Consider the following 10,126-nt stretch of genomic DNA (forward strand, 5'->3'; position numbering starts at 1 on the left):
AAAGTAATTAATTTTTAAAACCTTATTTGCATATATAACTTAGATTTATAAATTGAAAAACACTGATAAATTATAGGTTAAAAATAGGTTTGAAAGTTTTCAACATTAATAAAACTAGCACTGCATTGTAAATTAAGTATACTTCAAGAAAAAAATTCTTCCTTTAAAAAAACAACAAATAAAAATCATCATATATTGATTTCATGTATTAATTTTCAATGCATGTAACTGTAGGTAATTATTTCTAAGTAGAAAAGCCATCCCCTCCAAAATTAAAAAGTAAATGACTCATTATCAATAACTACTTACATCAACAGCAGAGGATAACAATCTCAGGTTTTAAAAATGTGATGACATGTATGTCAGGCTTAAACACAATGTAAGAAATATATATATATATGCCAATCAAAGCCTTAATTTGACATTCCCCTAAAAATTTGAAAAAATTACCACTTGTGAACTCTGAAAGTGTTAGTCACTCAGTCGTGTCTGATTCTTTGCAACCCCATGGACTGTAACCCACCAGGGTCCTCTGTACATGGAATTCTCCAGGTAAGAATACTGGAGTGGGTTGCCATTCTGTACTCCAGGGGATCTTCCTGACCCAACAATCTAACTTGGGTCTCCACCATTGCAGGAAAATTACTTACCATCTGAACCGTTAGACTGAACCTACAAGAACATCAGACAGTAAAAATAAGCACAATTTAAAATCAGACTTGCAGCAAAAATACCATGTTGTATTTCTTTAAGCAACTATTGCTTACAGATATAAAAAATCAACTATAGTCCCCACCTGATCAAGTCTACCTGAAAGGGCAATATACAAAGGTAGTGTCCAGACCTACTTACTTATAAAGGATTCTTTCATTTGCTTATTCATTCACTCATTTCAGAAACATGCATTATAAGTAACTGGTGTGAGAGAGAGCACTCCATGCTCACAAGGAACTCATTTTCCAGAGACATAATCCTACCTGTGCAGGAATTATTGGCAGAGGCCAGGTTATGAGTGACTTAAATGTCATGCAAATGACATTTTGGCCTGGTGGAGTGTTTTAAGCTAGAGAAATCCCTAATTTGGTTTATATTTTTTAGAAAACTCACTGGGACAGCTCTTTGGAGGTTTGTTTAGAGGTCTAAGACTAAGGAGACTAAGACTGAATAGGAAACTATTACTAAATTAGTTACATCTATGAGTAACTAGCTATGCTCTGCTGTCCAAAAGTCAGGTGAGCATTTTAAGTGATCTCACTATTCATAGATTCACAGTGTTAGTTCTGGCTAATAAAGTTCAGTTCAGTTTAGTTCAGTTCAGTTGCTCAGTCATGTCTGACTCTGCGACGACATGGACTGCAACTTGCCAGGCCTCCCTGTCCATCACCAACTCCTGGAGTTTACTCAAACTCATATCCATTGAGTCAGTGATGCCATCCAACCATCTCATCCTCTGTCATCCCCTTCTCCTTGTGCCTTCAATCTTTGCCAGCATCAGAGTCTTTTCAGATGAGTCAGTTCTTCGCATCAGGTGGCCAAAGTATTAGAGTTTCAGCTGCAGCATCAGTCCTTCCAATGACTATTCAGGACTGATTTCCTTCAGGATGGACTGGTTGGATCTCCTTGAAGTCCAGGGGCTCTCAAGAGTCTTCTCCAACACCACAGTTCAAAAACATCAATTCTTCAGTGCTCAGCTTTCTTTATAGTCCAACTCTCACATCCATACATGACTACTGGAAAAACCATAGCTTTTTTTTTTTTTTAATTAGTTGGAGGCTAATTACTTCACAACATTTCAGTGGGTTTTGTCATACATTGATATGAATCAGCCATAGATTTACACATATTCCCCACTAGACAATAAGTACTAATAGGTTGGCAAAGTAATGTGTCTGCTTTTTAATAAGCTGTCTAGGATGGTCATAACTTTTGTTCCAAGGAGCAAGCGTCTTTTAATTTCATGGCTGCAGTCACCATCTGCAGTGATTTTGGAGGCCCCCCCCCTCACCAAAAAACATAAAGTCTGCCACTGTTTCCACTGTTTCCCCATCTATTTGCCATGAAGTGATGGGACTGGATGCCATGATCTTTGTTTTTTCAATGTTGAGCTTTAAGCCAATTTCTTCACTCTCCTCCTTCACTTTCCTCAAGAGGCTCTTTAGTTCTTCTTCACTTTCTGCCATAAGAGTGGTGTCATCTGCATATCTGAGGTGATTGATATTTCTCCCAGCAATCTTGATTCCAGCTTGTGCTTCATCCAGTCCAGCATTTCTCACGATGTACTCTGCATATAAGTTAAATAAGCAGGGTGACAATATACAGCCTTGACATGCTCCTTTCCTGATTTGGAACCAGTCTCTTCTTCCATGTCCAGTTCTAACTGTTGCTCCTTGACCTGCATACAGATTTCTCAAGAGGCAGGTCAGGTGGTCTGGTATTTCTATCTCTTTCAGAATTTTCCACAGTTCATTGTGATCCACACAATCAAAGGCATTGGCATAGTTAATAAAGTGGAAATAAGATGTTTTTTCTGGAATTCTCTTGCTTTTTTGATGATCCAGCAGAGGTTGGCAATTTGATCTCTGGTTCCTCTGCCTTTTCTAAATCCAGCTTGAACATCTGGAAGTTTATGGTTCACATACTGTTGAAGCCTGGCTTGGAGAATTTTGAGCATTACTTTACTAGCGTGTGAGATGAGTGCAATTGGGCAGTAGTTTGAGCATTCTTTGGCATTGCCTTTCTTTGGGATTGGAATGAAAACTGACCTTTTCCAGTCCTGTGGCCACTGCTGAGTTTTCCAAATTTGCTGGCATATTGAGTGTAACACTTTCACAGCATCATCTTTCAGGATTTGAAATAGCTCAACTGGAATTCCATCACCTCAACTAGTTTTGTTCGTAGTGATGCTTCCTAAGACCCACTTGACTTCACATTCCAGGATGTCTGGCTCTAGGTGCTTGATCACACCATCATGGTTATCTGGGTCATGAAGATTTTCTTTGTATAGTTCTCTGTATTCTTGCCAGCTCTTCTTAATATCTTCTGCTGCTGTTAGGTCCATACTATTTCTGTCCTTTATAGAGCCCATCTCTGCATGAAATGTTGCCTTGGTATCTCTAATTTTCTTGAAGAGATCTCTAGTGATTCCAATTCTATTGTTTTCCTCTATTTCTTTGCACTGATCACTTTCTTATTTCTCCTTGCTATTCTTTTGAACTCTGCATTCAAATGGGTATATCTTCTCTTTTCTGCTTTGCTTTTCATTTCTCTTCTTTTCATAGCTATTTGACAGGAGGACACTGAAAGATGAACTCCCCAGGTCAATAGGTGCCCAATATGCTACTAGAGGTCAGTGGAGAAATAACTCCAGAAAGAATGAAGAGATGGAGCCAAAGCAAAAACAACACCCAGTTGTGGATGTGACTGGTGATGGAAGCAAGGTCTGATGCTGTAAAGAGCAATATTGCATAGGAACCTGGAGTGTTAGGTCCATGAATCAAGGCAAATTGGAAGTGTTGAAACAGGAGATGGCAAGAGTGAACAGTGACATTTTAGGAACCAGCGAACTAAAATGGACTGCAATGGGTGAATTTAACTCAGATGACCATTATATCTACTACTGTGGGCAAGAATCCCTCAGAAGAAATGAAGTAGCCATCACAGTCAACAAAAGAGGCCAAAATGCAGTACAGAGAAGCCTAGAGAGCTACATTTCATGGGGTCTCAAAAGAGTCAGATGTGACTGAGCAACTAAATAACAATTCTAAATTCTAGATGTTGTGTAGATGAAGTATCAAAAACCTTCAGTATCTCAAGATTAACCTGGCCTTTAGGGAAAAAGGAGATATTGGCCTTGGATTTTTCTAAAAGATCTCTCCCTATTAAATATACTGGGACAGAAGGTACAAGGAGAAATTGAAGCAACCCTTACAAAAGGGCGGGTTTCTCAGGTGGCTTAGTAGTAAAGAATCTGCCTACCAGTGCAGAAGACAACTGGATACTTGGGTTTGATCCCTGGGTTGGGAAAATGCTGTGGAGGAGGAAATGCCTCGAAAAATCCCATGGACACAGGAGCCTGGTAGGCTACAGTCCATGGGGTGGCAAAGAGTCAGACATGACTGAGCACGCATGCACTGGGCATTGACAAGAGGACTATGTCAAAGGATAGACTTGCATACTTCCACAACATGGTTAGAAACCCCTACCATTTAAATTTTTTTAGTACTCTGAGGAAGTAGTATTGGCAGTCTCATTGTACAAGGAAGTCCTGTTGTGGCATTTGTCATAAGACATGGAAACATTTTATTTTCGTAAGTATAGGAGATTTTAACCTGTAAGCTATTAAGACTGTTGCTCTGGCAAAACACTATAAACATTTCATCAAAGACACAACTCAGGCTGTGTCCCAAGAAGTACCTACAACTTACCTGAACACACTTGGTTTCCTTCTTTGCCCACATCCAGAAGCATCCCAGTTGCTCATCACCCTCATCATGGAAATGGTGTCGTGGTAAACCCTATCACTTAATCTTGATATTCTTCCCATTTCACAAAAGAGAAAAATCTCAAAAAGCAGGGACTATCCTGGCTTAAGTCCAAACGTAGACATTCTAATCTATTTATGTTAAAGTAAAACCGGTCATAGCAAACACCCTCTTCCAACAACACAAGAGAAAACTCTACACATGGACATCACAGATGGTCAATACCAAAATCAGATTGATTATACTCTTTGCAGCCAATGATGGAGAAGCTCTATACAGTCAGCAAAAACAAGATTGGAAGCTGACTGTGGCTCAGATCATGAACTCCTTATTGCTAAATTCAGACTTAAATTGAAGAAAGTAGGGAAAACCACGAGACCATTCAGGTATGACCTAAAAAAAATCCCTTATGATTTTACAGTGGAAGTGACAAATAGATTCAAAGGATTAGATCTGATAGACAGAGTGCCTAAAGACGAAGGTTCATGACATTGTACAGGAGGCAGTGCTGAAGACTGTCCCCAAGAAAAAGAAAGGCAAAGAGCCAAAATGATTGTCTGAGGAGGCCTTACAAACAGCTATGAAAAGAAGAGAGGTGAAAGGCAAAGGAGAAAAGGAAAGATATGCTCATTTGAATGCAGAGCTCCAAAAATAGCAAGGAGAGATAAGAAAGCCTTCCTCAGTGACCAGTGCAAAGAAATAGAGGAAAAGAACAGAAGGGAAACACTAGAGATCTTTTCTGGAGAAGGAAATGGCAACCCACTCCAGTATTTTTGCCTAGAGAATCCCATGGACAGAGGAGCCTAGCAGCCTACAGTCCATGGGTTTGCAAGAGTTGGACACGACTTATCGACAAATCTCTTCAAGAAAATTAGAGATACCAAGGGAACACTTCATGCAAAGTTGGGATCAATAAAGGACAGAAATGGTATGGACCGAACAGAAGCAGAAGATATTAAGAAGAGCTGGCAAGAATACACAGAAGAACTATACAAAAAAGATCTTCATGACCCAGATAACCATGACTCACCTAGAGCCAGACATCGTAGAATGCGAAGTCAAGTGGGTCTTAGGAAGCATCACTACGAACAAAACTAGTTGAGGTGATGGAATTCCAGTTGAGCTATTTCAAATCCTGAAAGATGATGCTGTGAAAGTGTTACACTCAATATGCCAGCAAATTTGGAAAACTCAGCAGTGGCCACAGGACTGGAAAAGGTCAGTTTTCATTCCAATCCCAAAGAAAGGCAATGCCAAAGAATGCTCAAACTACTGCCCAATTGCACTCATCTCACACGCTAGTAAAGTAATGCTCAAAATTCTCCAAGCCAGGCTTCAACAGTATGTGAACCATAAACTTCCAGATGTTCAAGCTGGATTTAGAAAAGGCAGAGGAACCAGAGATCAAATTGCCAACCTCTGCTGGATCATCAAAAAAGCAAGAGAATTCCAGAAAAAACATCTTATTTCCACTTTATTAACTATGCCAATGCCTTTGATTGTGTGGATCACAATGAACTGTGGAAAATTCTGAAAGAGATAGAAATACCAGACCACCTGACCTGCCTCTTGAGAAATCTGTATGCAGGTCAAGGAGCAACAGTTAGAACTGGACATGGAAGAAGAGACTGGTTCCAAATCAGGAAAGGAGCATGTCAAGGCTGTATATTGTCACCCTGCTTATTTAACTTATATGCAGAGTACATCGTGAGAAATGCTGGACTGGATGAAGCACAAGCTGGAATCAAGATTGCTGGGAGAAATATCAATCACCTCAGATATGCAGATGACACCACCCTTATGGCAGAAAGTGAAGAAGAACTAAAGAGCCTCTTGAGGAAAGTGAAGGAGGAGAGTGAAGAAATTGGCTTAAAGCTCAACATTGAAAAAACAAAGATCATGGCATACAGTCCCATCACTTCATGGCAAATAGATGGGGAAACAGTGGTAACAGTGGCTGACTTTATTGTTGGGGGCTCCAAAATCACTGCAGATGGTGACTGCAGCCATGAAATTAAAAGATGCTTACTCCTTGGAAGGAAAGTTATGACCAGTGTAGACAGCACATGAAAAAGCAGAGATATTACTTTGTCAACAAAGGTCCTTCTAGTCAAGGCTATGGTTTTTCCAGTAGTCATGTATGAATGTGAGAGTTGGACTCTAAAGAAAGCTGAGTGCCGAAGAATTGATGCTTTTGAACTGTGGTGTTGGATAAGACTCTTGAGAGTCCTTTGGACTGCAAGGAGATCCAACCAGTCCATCCTAAAGGAGATCAGTCTTAAATGTTCATAGGAAGGACTGATGTTGAACCTGAAACTCCAGTACTTAGCCACCTGATGCAAAGAGCTGACTCATTGGAAAAAAAACCCTGATGCTGGGAAAGATTGAGGCCAGGAGGAGAAGGGGACGAAAGAGGATGAGATGGTTGGATGGCATTACCGACTCAATGGATATGAGTTTGAGTGAAGTCCAGAAGTTGGTGATGGACAGAGAGGCCTGGCATGCTGCAGTTCATGGGGTCGCAATGAGTCGGACATGACTAAGTGACTGAACTGAACTCAGACATACTTTTAAGCAATCACATGCCAAACATCTTTCTACTAGTAGGCTCAGGTCTCAGGAAATTTTGTTACTGACCCTTTTCAGGTCAGGCCCCAACAAGTGTCCTCTGGTCAGTGTTCAAAAGAGACTGAAATCCGTTCAGAAGCAAAGGAAAACTTTTTTTTTTCCTTTAAACTTAAATCTTTGATCAAAGAGTGGAGGGGTCTGAGCTGTGCTCTATACTGCTTACTCTTCCCCTAACCCCCCAGGTTGTGGGTGGGGCTGCTTTATGGGGTTCCCAACAGAGAGAAGGGAGCAGACTCCTCGACTGTCCAGTGAAACCACTCGGCTCAGCTCCAGAACTCAGAGCCGGGCTCAGCGTCTCTGCACATGGCCTGCCACCGCCATCTTGAATTGAGGGTTGTGCGCAAGGTGTCTGCTCACAGCCAGAGCTGAGGTGCCATCCCTCACTAGGAATTCTAGTTTTAAGTGCTGAGTATGAGACCTCTACATGCGGTCCGTGAAACTAAACTAAGCACAAAGGAAAAGGAAAAAAAAAAAATTAGACTTTATTTAATTACCCAGACTCTATTTTTCCTTCTTGGGAATTGTTAATGGTTTTGCTGGTGACATATCCTCCCTCCATCTCAACTCTTGAGGGGCCCCGAGGGGACAAAGTCCTTCATCTGTAACTGCTAGCTGCTAGGTGTGGAACAGCAACCCCCTTTCATCTAAACTTTTAGAGACAAAGAAAAGCAGACAATTTAAGATACATGGCCCAAATATTAGCAAAAGAATAAAGGTCACATGTCAAATGTTCCTAAAAACAAGACTGTCTAGATCTTTTGCCTGTTGGCAAAACTGTGCCCTGATGTGCTGCAGGCTCACTGCCTTGGTCCAAGTCTCTCTGGTCACGCTTTTGTTTTTTGAAAGAGAAGCTTGAGGTCAGAGAGAGAGATTCACAGTCAAAGGAGTCTGTCGCCCCAGGCTGTTTCTCTGGAGTTTGAGGCTCAGGGACCCTCTTCACTTGAGTGTGATGTCCCCATGGAGTCATCCCTTGCTACTTCAGGGCAGAATGGGGTCACCAAGTGAGGTCCCATTCCCCTTAGGAATGAGCTGATCTTTGGGGCTGCTGGTTTCCCAGGTTTTTTTATGTACCCTGTCTCCTGGCTGCAGGGGGTGAAGGGCCAGGTTGGTGGCCCTTCAGGGTGTGGGCAGCACCTGGTTACCATATTTATGAGAGTTTTCACAATTTCTTCTACCTGGAGGGCATGCTTGAGTTGTTGCATTTCAAGAGGTTTAAGGTGTCCCTTCGCTCAGTCTTGGGTCTGGAATACACCAGTTTTAATGAACTTAACTTTAACTTATCCCTTGGGGATAAATGCAAGGGCAGGGCAATCAGAAGCAACTTAATCCAATTTTCTTGAGTTTCCTAATAGAGCTTCACTAAAGCCCATTTCAAGGTCTGATTGGATCTCTCTACTTTCCCTGATGATTGGATTGGGGTCTCCAGACTGACTGCATTTTATGCTCAGGGCACTTGTTATCCCCTTTGTCACTTGAGACCCAAAGACTGAACCATTATCACTCTGTGAGGATCCTGGGAGCCTAAACCTGGGGATTATTTCTTTTAGTAATGCCTTAGCCACCTGAGCTGTGGTTTCAGTTCTAACAGGGAATGCCTCTTTCTGCTTAGAAAATGTATCTACTAGCACCAAAAGATAGCTGAAATTGCCCAGTACTCTTCGTGTGACAGTGAACTAGATCTGCCAATGTTCTCCAGGATCTTTCCCTCTTGTCTGAATGCACCTTTTCTAGGGGTCTCTAGGGTGTCTGGTTTTGAGGATGTTCATTGTGCAGGTGGTGTGTATCTCAACAGTCTAATTGTATTTTTCATGCCAGGAGTTACCATGACCCCAACTAATCATATAGGTCGTCCCTCCCATAGTGCATTTCTTGATGGGTCTCTCTGATGGCTTGACAAGCTGCGTTAGGGGAAAGGAGTACTGCCCATGTTCATAACTAGCCACCCATAGCCTCCTAAATTTCTATTGAAGCCCCATTTTGGAGCTTTGTCTACTTCTTCCTTTGAATAGACTGGGGAGTAATTGGATGGATCTGGGTTCTTAGATATGAGGAGTAATTGCCAAGTTAGTAGTTCTAGGGCCACCTTTTGGCAGTTATATCTGCCTGTTGTTTCCTTTTATTACCTCTGTATCCCCTTTTGGCAGTGAATCACTGACACTTTTTTTTGGAAGCTGCACTGCTTCCAGGAGTCTCTAGATGTTTATGCCATGTTTCACCTGCTTATTCTCCACATAAGCATAATTCTTTCCTTCCAAATAGACCCGTGTGTGTGTAGGATGGTATATGCATACCAAGAGTCTGTGTAAACATTTCAAGTCTCTGTCCTGAGCTCTGAGGCTTGGGTGAGGGCTATGAGCTCTGTCTTTTGGACAGAAGTCCCCATGGGTAGGCTTCTTCCTTCTGTGACTTAGGTGTGAGAGGTCCCTGCATATCCTGCCAGGCCTTTTTCCTTCCTTATAAAACTGCTCCTGTCTATGAACCATTACTCTTTGTTGTTTGGGAGAGGCTCACTTCCTAGGTTGGAAAGTGAAAGTCACTCAGTCGTATCTGACTCTTTGCAACCCCATGGACTATACAGTCCACAGAATTCTCCAGGCCAGAATACTGGAGCGGTAGCCTTTCCCTTCTTCAGGGGATCTTCCCAACCCATGGCTTGAACCCAGGTCTCCTGCGTTGCAGGCAGATTCTTTACCAGCTGAGCCACCAGGGAAGCCCAAGGATACTGGAGTGGGTAGCCTATCCCTTCTCTAGTGGATCTTCCTGACCCAGAAATCTAACTGGGGTCTCCTGCATTGCAGGCAGATTCTTTACCAGCTGAGCTACTGGAGTGACCGGAATAGGTCGTGTCTATGTTTTCTACACAGTCTTGTTCCAGGATGGCATGGAGGCAGGATTTAGCATGTGACAGATTTTTATGTTAGCCACTGGGTTGTCTAAAAGCATAGCTTGAACTTGAATTGAGCTTCTGGGAGAGAGCAATTCTGTTTCCAAGCGTATGTAGGTGTGTGCTCAGTTAC

Source organism: Cervus elaphus, chromosome 16 (assembly GCF_910594005.1).
Source record: "Cervus elaphus chromosome 16, mCerEla1.1, whole genome shotgun sequence".
In the NCBI taxonomy this organism is placed as follows: domain Eukaryota; kingdom Metazoa; phylum Chordata; class Mammalia; order Artiodactyla; family Cervidae; genus Cervus; species Cervus elaphus.